A 14,757-nucleotide genomic window follows, 5' to 3' on the forward strand; every position below is an offset into this window, starting at 1 on the left:
ATTTCCTTCTTTATCCAGCTTATTTCTAAATGCCCATTTCAAGCCAACAACATAGGCATCTTTCGGTGTAGGAATCAATCTCCAAACTCTGTTTCTTTCAAATTCATTGAGCTCATCCTACATTGCTTGAACCCAATCAGAATGATCGAGTGCAGCATTTACTATTTTCGGCTCTATTTTGGAGATAAAAGAGTTAAACATACAAAATTCCACTTTGGAGAATAATGTTGTTTGTTTTGCCTTCAGTTGAGATCTAGTAAGAACACTTTCAGACGATTCACCAATAAATTGCTCTTTGGGATGGTTTTTTGTCCATTTTACTAGCGGAGGATAGCTTGGATCATATTGCGGATTTAATTCTGCTTCAACTTCAATTTCAACATCTGACTTATCCCCTTCACCTTCGTCAGTTAAACAATCACTTGTTCTCACCTTCTCCCCCTCGACTGGCGAAGTGTAGCATATGTCTTCAACAGAATCACCAGTAGGGGTCTCCCCCTCGATTGGAGTTACGCTTGTTAATTTTGGTTCAGCTATTTGAGTATCAGATGTGGCGGAATGGTAATTCTCCCCCTCGACAGAAACTCCAGATGGTTGGAAAGTGTTATCGTTCTCCCCCTGGAACATTGAATCGGAGTTTGAAGTACTAGGTGATGGTTTAGGAGTAGGTGTTTCGGTTTCCAATGATTTGGCAGCTTCGTCTATAACTTTCTTCATATTATCTACCTTGTTGTCTGCTGCTGTTACTTCCGAATGGATTGCCTTTTCCGGTTCATCGAACAACCGAATGTATTCATCAAACAGATTTGATATTGAAACCGAGACCTGTCCAGATGCGGGAAAGATGTCTCCAGAGGCATCTTCTGTCCGTTGAACCTTCTTCATGTAATTGTCGTCAAAGATGACATAGTAAGTCTCTTCTATTCTTTTGGAACGCTTGTTCAATACTCGGTATGCTTTTGATGACAGAGAATAACCCAGAAAGATCCCCTCATCGGCTTTAACGTCAAACTTATTTCGGTTTTCTTTAGAGTTAAGGATAAAGCACCTGGAACCGAATATGTGGAAAAACTTGACGTTTGGTTTCCGATTGTTTAAAATCTCATAAGGAATTAATGAGAATCGCTTGTTGAGGAGGGACCGATTCTGAGTATAACAGGCCGCAGCAATGGCATCAGCCCAGAAGTATAGAGGTAGAGAGGCATAACTAAGCATGGTCCTGGCTGCTTCACACAACGATCGGTTTCGTCTTTCAACGATTCCGTTTTGCTGTGGAGTATAAGGAGCCGAAAAGTTGTGTGTGATCCCCTTATCGGCCAGAAAGTCTTCGAAATCCTTGTTTTTGAATTCATTGTCACTTCTGATGTTTCTCACCGTCTTCTTTAATTGAACTTCCACTTGCTTGATGAACATCTTCAGCTTGGGAATTGCATCTGATTTCTGTCTAAGAAAGAAAACCCACGTGAAACGTGAAAAATCATCTACAATTACTAGAATATACTTACTTCCTCCGATACTCTCTATAGCAGATGGTCCACACAAATCGATATGTAACAATTCAAGTGCTTCCACGATCTTGGTATTAATGCGTGTTGGGTGGCTTTTTCTGCTTTGCTTTCCCATTTCACATGTTGCACACAAATGCTCTTTTTCGAACTTTAGAAGAGGAAGACCTCGAACGTGATCACCAATTACCAGTTTGTTGATATCTTTGAAGTTCAGGTGAGATAGACGTCGATGCCAAAGCCAACTTTCATCAGTGTTTGCCTTTGATAGCAGACAGATAGCTGGTGTCCCTCGAATAGGATTAAGATTCAGAGGATACATTTCTCCTTTTTGTGCCGATTTTAGCAGAACTTTCTTGGTTTGTTTTTCGATAATCTCAGATCCTGTATCATCGAATGATACCTTCAAGCCGGTGCCCACAACTAATTGCGATACACTTATGAGGTTGTGCTGCAATCCCTCCACATAAGCCACCTTTCTGATGGAAAAGTCTCCATTAGTTATCATCCCGTATCCTTTGATTGTTCCATAGGAGTTTTTTCCAAATTTCACCGAACCGCCATCCTTTAGAGATCGAAACTCCCTTAATTTCTCCTTTCTTCCTGTCATGTGACGCGAGCAGCCACTGTCTATATACCATTCTTCGTCGAACTGCTCGTCACTGATTACCTGCAATTTCAAGCAGATTTAGGAACCCAAAGTTTCTTGGGTCCTGGTGAGTTTTTCACAGAGAAAGGAATTACAATAGAAGCATCAACAAAATAAGTTCTTTTGATGAGAGTTGTTTGATCTTTTCTTTTGATAGTAAATACCTTGATTTTTGTTTTATCTTCTTTAAATTTTAAGGTATCTTTATTAGTTAGTTTAGTGTTTTTCGTTTGATTCTTAGGTTTAGGGGAGGATCGCTTATGTTCATATTGGAACCTGGAGGATCCATATCTAGTATTGGGACCGAACCCGGTGTTAGATATGAGTCTGGTGTAAGGACTGAACTTGGGTTGATGACGAAAACCTGATCTAGGACCGAAACTTGGTTTAGAACCGACACTCGGTTGAGAACCGAAACTTGGTTTAGAACCGACACTCGGTTGAGAACCGACACTCGGTTGAGAACCGAAACTTGGTTTAGAACCGACACTCGGTTGAGAACCGAAACTTGGTTTAGAACTGAGACTCGGTTGAGAACCGAAACTTGGTTTAGAACCGACACTCGGTTGAGAACCGAAACATGGTTTAGAACCGACACTCAGTTGAGAACCGAAACTTGGTTTAGAACCGAGACTTGACTTTTGGTTTTGGGATTTGGAATAATAGGAGTTAGGAGCAAAATCTTCCTTTAACTTTTTCTTCCCTTTATCCGTGGATTCTTTCCTAGGAGATTCATAGTTAGGATTTTGAGAATTCCAATGCCTTTTCCGTTCATTTAGATTCGAGGCATATCGTTGATTTCTGAGTCTTTTCTATTCAGCTAGATCCTTTTGAGATTTGTGAACATTGAAACTTGACTCTGATTTCTCTATCATTCTATTGTCTTCCACTCTGGTTTCAGTGCGTTCCTTAGTTTGAACTGCCGATGCTTCCTGTCTCTTGAGTGGACCTTTCGGTTCTTTTCTTTCGATTGGAGCGTCAGGTTGCATTGATGGTTCTTCAAGAACATCTTTCATTCCGCTTGTGCTGGGAATATCAAAACTTCAAGGTTTATTGATGGGTTCTGGTATGTATCGCCCTTTGACTCTCCATGTGGTTCTCTCAGACAGACCCACAGTCTCATCTGCATTGTCAATGGGAGCAGACCAGAAATAGTATTCACATCCTTCAGCATTATACTCTTCAACTATCGTCCTTAATTCAGTTGTTTGTCTGTGAGTGACTCCAGTCACAGCATAAACTTGGTTCGGTACGGTCTGTACCTTCTGATAAACCATAGCCTTTTCTTTGAGTTTCGGTTTCTGTTCCTTCGACAGACGAGCAAACTCAACTGAGTTTTCTGAAATAAGAGGTTTTTCACTCTTGGCTTCATCTTTCACAAACTCAGAACAATCAACAACATCCTCTACTGAGATTTCACTCATCTCACTCTCTGTTTCAAATTCAGAAGTATTATCTATTTTAATTTTATTATCCTTGACGATTTTGGCATTTGATTCATCGAATGTTTGTATACTTTCGGTTTTAATATTCATCCTATCATTTTCATCTAAGCTATCTCTTAACATACTTTTATGTTCCTTAGAATCGATGAAAGTTTCTATCTTATCTAAACCTAGCCTATATGACATGGATGTTTCTTCAGAGGAAACTTCTGATTCACACTCTGCTATAACATCATCTTCCTTAAATTCAAGAAAGGGCAAAATCATTTTATGTATTTTCTTTCCAATTTCACAATTAAGATGTAATTGAGCAATATTAGTATAAAGACGCTTAGCAATTAAACAGAAAACATTTCTTTGTTTTAATAATTTCAAATTGTCTCTTTGCAAATAAATACTCTCATCCTTAGCCCTAACTAACTCCGCTTCCTTCTGCTCAATCCAGATCCTTCTCTCCTCACTTTTTGAAGACACCCTGCCGAGTTGGTTAGTTAGGTTAGAGTTTGCTAAGCGGGTTTGCATGAGGCTGCTACTTAGGTTGTTAAATTTAAAGTTTAGTTCATTTAATTCTTCTAGATATTCAGTTTTGGAAATTTTAAGATATTCAAGGAGAGAATGTACCTTCTTGATCAATCGATCACAGTCGTTGATCTTCTCACTCACTGGCTGGGCTGCAAAACACTTGTTCTCAGTCATGTTCGGTTCTGTGTCTGCACTTTCGGTTGATGGTCCGGCAGTGACGATCAGGCATTTTCCACCAGAACCTCCATTCTTTGCCAGAAACGCCTTTCCGTGCGTGGGTCTTCTAACCTCTTCGTCTTCAGAATCTGTTGACCAGACTTCTACGCCGCCAAACTCGTCTTCCCCTGCATTTTCTTGTACAATAAGAGCATTCATCGAGCTATTGGAAGCCTTTTTGTTTTTGATTTCTTCAAGTTTTCGCATATAATACGCTTCATCGTCTTCACCCTCTTTCTTCTCAGCCATCTTTCTTAACATGCAATCTTTGGCAAAGTGGTTCTTGCCGTGACAGTAATTGCAGTCGTATCCAGAGTCTCCCGCAAGTTTGTTTTCTTCCACCTTTTGGGAAGGGCCTTTCGGTTCTTCTTTTACTTTCTCGAAACTATAACTTCCTTGCCAATTTCGGTTCTTATTGGTAGGAAATTTTCTTCTTGCAAATTTCTTTGGATCTGTTATCATCAGAGCATACTCCTCACTCGTAAGATCACATTCTGACATGTCTGACTCTTCTTCTTCCTCAACAGTACTTTTTCCTTTAGAGACAAGAGCCAGTGATCCCATGCTAGAGACTACTTTCGCCTCCTTAGTTACAACACTTTCATGTGACTTCAGTATGCCAACTAGTTTCGCTAGAGAGTAGGATTTGAACTGTTCATGCGCCTTCACAGTGGAAACCACAGCCATCCATTCTGGTCTGATCCCGTTCATGAATGTAACTTTCTGTTCGATCACCTTCCTTTCAATTCCATGCTTGATCATCTTACTTAAAAGATGATTGAACCGATCAACGGTCTGAATGAGCTTCTCTTCAGGTTTCTGTTCAAACGCTCTGAATTCTTACAGCAATAGAGTTTGAATGGAGTGTTCCAGATCCTCATCAGTTGAGTAGAGTTCCTTCAACCTATCCCAGATTTCCTTAGCAGTTGTGCATGAGCCTACAAGCCGAAAGGTGTCAGATTGTAAGGCGAATCTTATCATTCGCATGGCTTTGACATTACACAGAATCTTGTCCTTCTCATCTTGCGGCATCTTTTGAACATCTGTTACCAACTTGTTGTAATCTTTCTGTGTCTTGACGATGGTTTTTGTTTCTAAGTGCACGAACGGTCCAAGAACAATAGCTTCCCATATGAGATAGCCATTATCTTCGGATCCAACCACGTAATCTTCAAAGTGATGAGCCCATACTTCGTAGTCTTGAGTGTAGAGTATGGGTACTCTGGTTGTAGAACCGATGTTGTTTGAGATGTTAATAAGGTTTGTATGCGTATCTTCATGAGACATGGTGAGCTGCTAGAATCTTACCTGTAAACTTAAGATTAGGGTTTTATCAAAAGCTGAGTAATCGTCATTAAGAAGACGACGGCTTCGATAAAAGCGGAAACCCTAACTATTTGTGAATACAGAAGAGAAGTGTATCGACGAACACAATCTCCTGCTCTGATACCAATTGTTAGAACAAAGTTCTATCAGGATCGTATGATTCTAAGCAAAATATTAATAAGAGCGTAAATAAGAACACAAGTATTGCAATGAAGATGTCGAATGATTAATGCAAAATACCCCAGAAGAGCTCGATTAAGAACTTCAATCTGTAGAGGTAAAAAATTAGGGTTACAAGAATCAACGTGAACGACTAATCTCTTATATACGCATACATGCATGCATATATTTATAACAAAACCCTAACAACTTATCTAGATAAAGGAAACTATTCTAGATAACTACGGATGGATAAGCCCAATCCGATTACAAAACAAATAACCCAAGACGCAACACTAAAATATTCAACACTAATCATACCCTTTGTGAGGGGATCTATTGGATTCTCTTCTGATGATACCATCTACACGACAAGGTGACCTTCCTCTATGTCTGATGAAATGGTATTTTATGTCAATATTTCTTTATCTTCCATGATCTCTTGGTTCGATTGTTAAGGAAACCACCCCTTCATTATCATAGAAAATCTTCATTGGTTCCTTGATGGCTGGAACAACTCCAAGGTCTCCAATGAAAGTTTTTTAACCAAATAGCCTCATATGTTGTTTCGCTCGACGCTATATACTCTGATTCATAGGTAGAATTAGATGTCGTCTCATGTTTGGAACTTTTCCAAGTTACTGATCTCTATTTAGGTAAACACCCAACCTGACTTAGAACGGAAGTTGTCTCTGTATGTTTGAAATTTGGCGTCAATATACCAAGTCACTATCAATGTATCACTGCCACCAAGCACAAGGACCCAATCCTTAGTTCTTCAAATATATTGAGAATATTTTTAACTGCTATCTATTGACCTCCACCAGGATTTCCTTGATAACGACTAACCATTCTCAAAGCAAAAGCCACATCAACGGGAGTACATGACATATCACATCATTTAGTTTATGTTAGTAATATATAAGTTAATATTTGTTGATATTAACTTTTAAGATAAAGCCCAAGCATTACTCTTATTTCATCTTTGTCTCAGAGTTGGCCCAGAACAGACACAGCAGTTATTCGTTCATCGTGAACCACTGAACTCATTTTTTCCGACATAAGAATTTAATCATCGATGGGGATATCCATAGAAGAAAAAATGGGAATTGATAGATTATTTGCAATGTTAAACTATATCATTCATCTCCCATCTCCAAAATCGTCAAAATCCTCGAATGCTTTGTCATCAACAGTGTCTAAGATATTGTTGAATTCGTCCTCCGAATCTAAATAAATCGATAAGAAGGAAGGAGACCAACATGAAGGTTCATCAGAAACCTAAATTCGGTAGTTGTACTGATTTCGAGCTATGAAAATCATATCATTGACTTTCTACCATTTTTAGTGTAACATAGACGTTTTAAATTTGTGTTTTGTAATGAATAAAATTGTGAAATACTATGTGAAATAGAGTGTTGAGTTCTAACAAGATGGTTTTTACTAGAAATAAAGTAAAATTATGTTTAGAATCACTCAGAAAATATTGGAAGTCTTATGAGATTCCAATTAAAAGCCAAATAGTGAAACTTAGCGAAAATATAAAATTGGCGAAAATAGTAAAATTTTATTATTGAAAGTTGTAAATAATATCATTAGAAAATTGGCGAAAACCTCGTCGAAATCCGAGTTATAACGAAGAAGTTATGACTAACCGAAGATCCGTGACAAAACCAGCACAACGCCGAATGACGTAAAAAGTGATTTTTTGATAAACTACTTTTTAGCCTTAGTAATCTAAATGAAAGTCGTAGTATTCGTTAAACAGAGAAATTCGATAAAAAGAACGCTAAAATCTGACTTCATATGAGGAAGTTATGATTTTTCGAAGTTTCAACTTAGCAGTAGACAGCTAAAAACTCGAATTTTAGATCGAGGGATATTTGATCGATACATCCTAAACGAGAATCGAAGGTCTCTTCATTTGTAGTACAACGGTAAAAAGTCTGGCGAAAATGGATATTGGATGAAGAAGTTATGAATTTTTAACGGATTTTCCTGTCCCGGTCTATTAAAAATAATAATATTAAAAATAAAGTCAAAATTAGCCGACAAAGTCTAAACGAAAGTTGTAGACCGTAATTTTAGCTACGCATGCATATAAATAACGTCAAAGACGGAGCTTGTATGCGAAAGTTATGGATTTTAGATGTTTAGGGCTCAAAATTCAAGAAATCTCACATGAACAGTGTTCGGCCACGTCACCTCGCACGAAGCAGCAGCATCATCCGAGACGTGGCCCAATCCGGAATCGGTGCGTGTCGCTTACTAATTTGACCGAAGTGCGAACCAACGAACTTCCAACGCGTCTCGCATGCGTGTCCGAAGCTCGCTCGTCCACGTCCCCTCGCGTCCGAGCCTCGCAGCGGCCTCGTGGGCTCGCCTTGCAGCGCCACCTGCTTCGCCCTTCTGCAGCCACCGAGCCCTTCGCTACTGACTCGCCTTTTTCCCCTCGCATGTCTCTCTCCCTCGCTGCCACGTGCTCGCTTCTCCTAGCTCCGGATCCAAGCCCCTCGCCTATAAATAGGAGGCCTGCGAGCCTTCCCGGGTAATTTTAGAAAATTGCCATTTTTGGCCCCTTTTTCCATATTTTCACTATTTTGACTTTCCCAGAAGCTTCGGTATCAATTTTAGCACTCGAAACACGTCCCGAAGCTCCCGAGAAGCCCAAAAATTTTATCTTTTCAATTTTGAAGCCCTACCTTCGCAGAGCTCGGTTTTCAATTAAGCTCCCGGTTTTCAACATAGAAAGTCATATTAAAAGCCGAAATGTTGTCCAAATTACTATTTTAACCCCCGTTTAACTTAAGGTGAATTCAATATATAGGATCAATTGTATGTTATGTGTTATATGTGCTATGTTCTTTTCGGTGTTATTATTTTGAGTTATTTTCCTGTGTTATTTTATTCACTATGTTTATAGCAAATGTAATACCTTTGACCATGTGATCAGTGAAAGGACTTAGATTCACATTTGTACTGGTACGTAGGCTCTGGCCATGTAGAGCATGTCTCCGTAAGAGAATGACTTCTATTCTATGGCATTGGCAAATGGTTAGACAGGACTATAAGCCTGAAATCTAACAAGATGTTAATCAGAAATTGCATGTCCTCTATGCCATTTAGGCCAAAGTTTTATTGATGTATATCAAGCATTGAAAAGTATATCTTTGAATAAAGTCTTTAATTGATATGAACGCTTGTCACATGATCTCACATATGTCTTGTTGTATTGCCACATTAAAGTATATATATGGCATAACGTTATATTGTATCTATTATTGAACTCACTAAGCGTCACCGCTTACCCTATCAATGTTTAACAATTGCAGGTGATAAGGAACTAGTATGATAACATACACGTTTTGAAATCGTGTTTCGTAATTGTGAAATACTATGTGAAATTGAGTGTTGAGTTCTAACAGATGGTTTTTACTAGAAATGAAGTAAACTATGTTTAGAATCACTTAGAAAATATTGGAAGTCTTATGAGATTACAATTAAAAGCCAAATAGTGAAATTTAGCGAAAATATAAAATTTTAAATAAGTAAAATTTCATTATTTGATGCTGTAGAAAATCTCATTAGAAACTTGTAGGCGAAAACCTCGTCGAAATCCGAGTTATAACGAAGAAGTTATGACCAACCAAAGATCCGCGACAAAACTGGCACGGTGCCGAATGACGTAAAAAGTGAGTTTTTGATAAACTACTTTTTAGCCTTATTAATCTAAATGAAAGTCATAGTATTCATTAAACTGAGAAATTCAATAAAAAGAACGACAAAATCTGACTTCGTATAAGGAAGTTATGATTTTTAGATGAAGCAATATTTGACCGATACATCCTAAACGAGAATCAAAGGTCTCGTCATTTGTAATACAACGGTAAAAAGTCTGATGAAAACGGATATCGGATGAAGAAGTTATGAATTTTTAACGAATTTTCCTGTCCTGGTCTGTTAAAAATAATAATATTAAAAATAAATTGAAAATTAGCCGACAAAGTCTAAACGAAAGTAGTAGAGCATAATTTTAGCTACACGTGCATATAAAGAATGTCAAAAACAGAGCTCTTATGCGAAAGTTATGGATTTTAGAAGTTTGGGGCTCAATATCCGATAAATCTCGCATGAATAGTACCGGTCACATCACCTCGCACGAAGCAGGTGCTTCACCGGAGTCGTGGCCTCGCCTTGCAGCGCCACCTGCCCCTAGCCTCGCTTCGCCACCACCGCCCCCTCTCGCATGCGAGCCACATGTTTCATTTCGCAGAAGCCACGTCCGAGCCACGCAGCAGCCTCGTGCCCCTCGCTGCTGATGCCACCGAGCTGCTTCGCTGCCTGGTTCCTTCCCAGCCGACTTCGGATTCGCACCTATATAAAGGGAGGCTGCGAGCCTTCTTGGGTAAATTTATAATTTTGACACTTTTTCACCCTAATTCCATATATTCACTATTTTGACTTTCCCCGAATCCCCGGTATCAATTTTAGCACCCGAAACACGAGCCTGAAAATTTTATCTTTTCGGTTTTGAAGCCCTACATTCGCACAGCCCGGTTTTCAATTAAGCTCCTGGTTTTCAACATAGAAAGTCATATTTAAAGCCGAAATGCTGTCCAAATTACTATTTTAACCCCCGGTTAACTTAAGGTGAGTTCAATATATAGGAACAATTGTATGTTATATGTTATATGTGCTATGTGCTTCTTAGTGTTATAGGAACAATTGTATGGTATATGTTATATGTGCTATGTTATATTTTCCCATGTTATTTTTATTCTACTATATTGATAGCAAATATAATACATTTGACCATGTGATTAGTGAAAGGAATCAGATTCACAATGGTACTGGTACATAGCCTCTAGCCATGTAGAGCATGTCTCCATAAGAGAATGACTTTCACTCCATGTCATTGGCAGAAGGTTAAATAGGAATGGTATGTAGCCTATGACCATGTAGAGCATGACTCTGTAAGAGAATGAACTCTATTCTATGGTCTTGGCAAATGGTTAGACAGGGCTATAAGCCTTAAATCTACCAAAATGTTAATCAGAAATTATATATCTTCTGTGCCATTTGGGCCAAAGCTTTATTTATGCATATCAAGTATTGAAATCGTTAGGTCTCATTGATCGTAAATCTTTGAATCAAATGTTGAGTTGATATTGAAAACCTGACATATGATACGCATATGCTATTGTTGTTCTTGTTCCCTTTTGCTTATGTCATATTGATATATATATATATATATATATATATATATATATATATATATATATATATATATATATATATATATATATATATATATATATATATATAAGGAATAAGATTATATTGTATCTATTTATTGAATTCACTAAGCGTTATCGCTTATTCCTCTCAATGTTTAACAATTGCATGTGATGAGTATATAATATAGTTTTATATTGCTGAAAGATTTAGAATAGTTATTACCATTTCTTTGTATTTTAATGTTCATGTATGTATATGAATAGTAGATTCCTGGGTAGACATGAAATGTAATAAAACTTAGTCGGTTTGTATCCAATCTTTTGTAATCACTTTATCAATATAAAATATTGGTTATGCATGTAGCATGTTTTGAGGAGGTAACTTAAGATTTTTTTTCTGAAATAGTATGAAAGTTTGGGTCTTTCAAAAATACGATATTTGGGGTATTTATGAAAGACCCAAACTTTCATACTATTTCAGAAAAAATTTCTTAAGTTACTTCCTCAAAACATGCTACATGCATATTTATAAAACAATATTTTATATTGATAAAGTGATTACAAAAGATTGGATAAAACCCACTAAGTTTTATTACATTTCATATCTACCGAGGAATCTACTATTCATATACATACATGAACATTAAAATACAGAGAAATGGTAATAACTATTCTAAATCTTTCCGCAGTATAAAACTATATTGGATACTCATCACCTGAAATTGTTAAACATTGAGAGGAAGAAGCGATAACGCTTACTGAATTCAATAAATATATATACAATATAATCTTATGCTTTATATATATATATATATATATATATATATATATATATATATATATATATATATATCAATATAATAGAAGCAAAAGGGAACAAGAACAACAATAGCATATGCGTATCATATGTCAGGCTTTCAATATCAACTCAAGATTTGATTCAAAGATTTACGATCAATGAGACATAACGATTTCAATACTTGATATGCATAAATAAAGCTTTGGCCCAAATGACACAGAAGACAAATAATTTCTTATTAACATTTTGGTAGATTTCAGGCTTATAGCCCTGTCTAACCATTTGCCAATACCATAGAATAGAGTTCATTCTCTTACGGAGTCATGCTTTATATGGTCAGAGGCTACATACCATTCCTATTTAACCTTCTACCAACGCCATAGAATAGAAGTCATTCTCTTACGGAGACATGCTCTACATGGCCAGAAGCTACGTACCAGTACCAATGTGAATCTAAGTCCTTTCACTGATCACATGGTCAAAGGTATTATATTTGCTATCAAAATAGCAGAATAAAAATAACACAGGAAAATAACTCAAAATAATAACACTGAGAAGCACATAGCACATATAACACATAACATACAATTGTTCATATATATTGAACTCACCTTAACTAAACTGGGGGTTAAAATAGTAATTTGGACAGCATTTCGGCTTTAAATATGACTTTCTATGTTGAAAAACGGGAGCTTAATTGAAAACCGGGCTCTGCGAAGGTTGGGTTTTAAAACCGAAAAGATAAAATTTTCGGGCTTCTCGGGGGTCTCCGGGCTCAAAATTCGAGAAAGCTCGCATGAACAGTGTTCGGCCACGTCACCTCGCACGAAACAGCAGCATCATCCGAGATGTGGCCCAATCTGGAGTCGGCGCGTGTCGCTTACTAATTCGAACGAAGTGCGAACCAACGAACTTCCGATGCGTTTCGCATGCGTGTCTGAAGCTCGCTCATCCACGTCTCCTAGTGTCCAAGCCTCGTAGCGACCTCGTGGCCTCGCCTCGCAGTGCCACCTGCTTCGCCCTTCTGCAGCCACCGAGCCCTTCGCTACTGACTCGCCTTTTTCCCCTCGCGTGTCTCTCTCCCTCGCTGCCACGTGCTCGCTTCTCCTAGCTCCGGATCCAAGCCCCTCGCCTATAAATAGGAGGCCTGCGAGCCTTCCCGGGTAATTTTAGAAAATTGCGATTTTTGGCCCCTTTTTCCATATTTTCACTATTTTGACTTTCCCCGAAATCCCGATATCAATTTTAGCACCCGAAACACGTCCCAAAGCTCCCGAGAAGCCCGGAAATTTTATCTTTTCAGTTTTGAAGCCCTACCTTCGCAGAGACCGGTTTTCAATTAAGCTCCCGGTTTTCAACATACAAAGTCATATTTAAAGCCGAAGTGTTGTCCAAATTACTATTTTAACCTCCGGATAACTTAAGGTGAGTTCAATATATAGGAACAATTGTATGTTTTGTGTTATATGTGCTATGTGCTTTTCAGTGTTATTATTCTGAGTTATTTTCCCGTGTTATTTTATTCGCTATGTTTATAGCAAATGTAATACCTTTGACCATGTGATTAGTGAAAGAACTTAGATTCACATTGGTACTGGTATGTAGCCTCTTTCCATGTAGAGCATGTCTCCGTAAGAGAATGACTTCTATTCTATGGCATTGGCAAATGGTTAGACAGGACTATAAGCCTGAAATCTAACAAGATGTTAATCAGAAATTGCATGTCTTCTATATCATTTGGGGTAAAGTTTTATTGATGTATATCAAGCATTGAAAAGTATATCTTTGAATAAAGTTTTTGATTGATATAAACGCTTGTCACATGATCTCACATATGTCTTGGTTGTTCCTCTTTGCTTTTGCCACATTAAAGTATATATATATATATATATATATATATATATATATATATATATATATATATATATATATATATATATATATATATATATGGCATAACGTTATATTGTATCTATTATTAAACTCACTAAGTATCACCGCTTACCCTATCAATGTTTAACAATTGCAGGTGATAAGTAAATAGTATGATCACATACTGTTGAAAGATTTACAATAGTTTGTAATACTACTTTTGTACTTCAGTTTATGTTTGTATAAATTACAATATCCTGGGTAGTTATGTAATATATAACACTTTGTAATAGACTGTTTGTATCCAATAGTTTGTAATCCCTTTATCAATGTAAAATAATGCTTTTATGAGTATGCAAGTTGTAACGACCCAATTTTTACGTCCGAAAATTTCATTTAAAATATTACTTTAGAAAACATTAATAAACAAAAACATTGTTTGATCACACCATAACACATCGTAACCATGTTCTAAAAGGTCAAACCATACATCCCATCAAAATATCAGAGTACCATCCCAGTAAATCTCGTAAATGCGGAAACCGAAGAGTGTGTGTATGACGTGCCGCTACCGCGCCGGCTCCCTCCCCTTCGATGCAGAGGTACCTGAAAACAAAACTGTAAACGTAAGCACAAAGCTTAGTGAGTTCCCCCAACGTACCACATACCATACAATCACATAACATACGCACTGCCAGGCTATTCTGGGGTGCCTGACTACCCGGTACGGCCATTCTGGGGTGCCGGCCTACCCATACGGCCATTCTGGGGTGCCGTCTTACCCGTGTCAAGCCATTCTGGGGTGCTGACTACCCATGTCAAGCCATTCTGGGGTGCTGACTACCCATGTCAAGCCATTATGGGGTGCTGACTACCCATCGGTCCTAACAACCGATCCTCGGGGACTGGTCCCCTTCCGCTACCTCTATCGCATAACATAATAGACCAACATACAAGCATCTCATCACATACAGCCGAGTTGTATGAACGACTCGCCGAGTCTGTTCTTGACCTATGAAGATTGCCT

This window comes from Lactuca saligna, chromosome 8, assembly GCF_052625555.1.
Source record: "Lactuca saligna cultivar CGN05327 chromosome 8, ASM5262555v1, whole genome shotgun sequence".
NCBI classification, from domain to species: domain Eukaryota; kingdom Viridiplantae; phylum Streptophyta; class Magnoliopsida; order Asterales; family Asteraceae; genus Lactuca; species Lactuca saligna.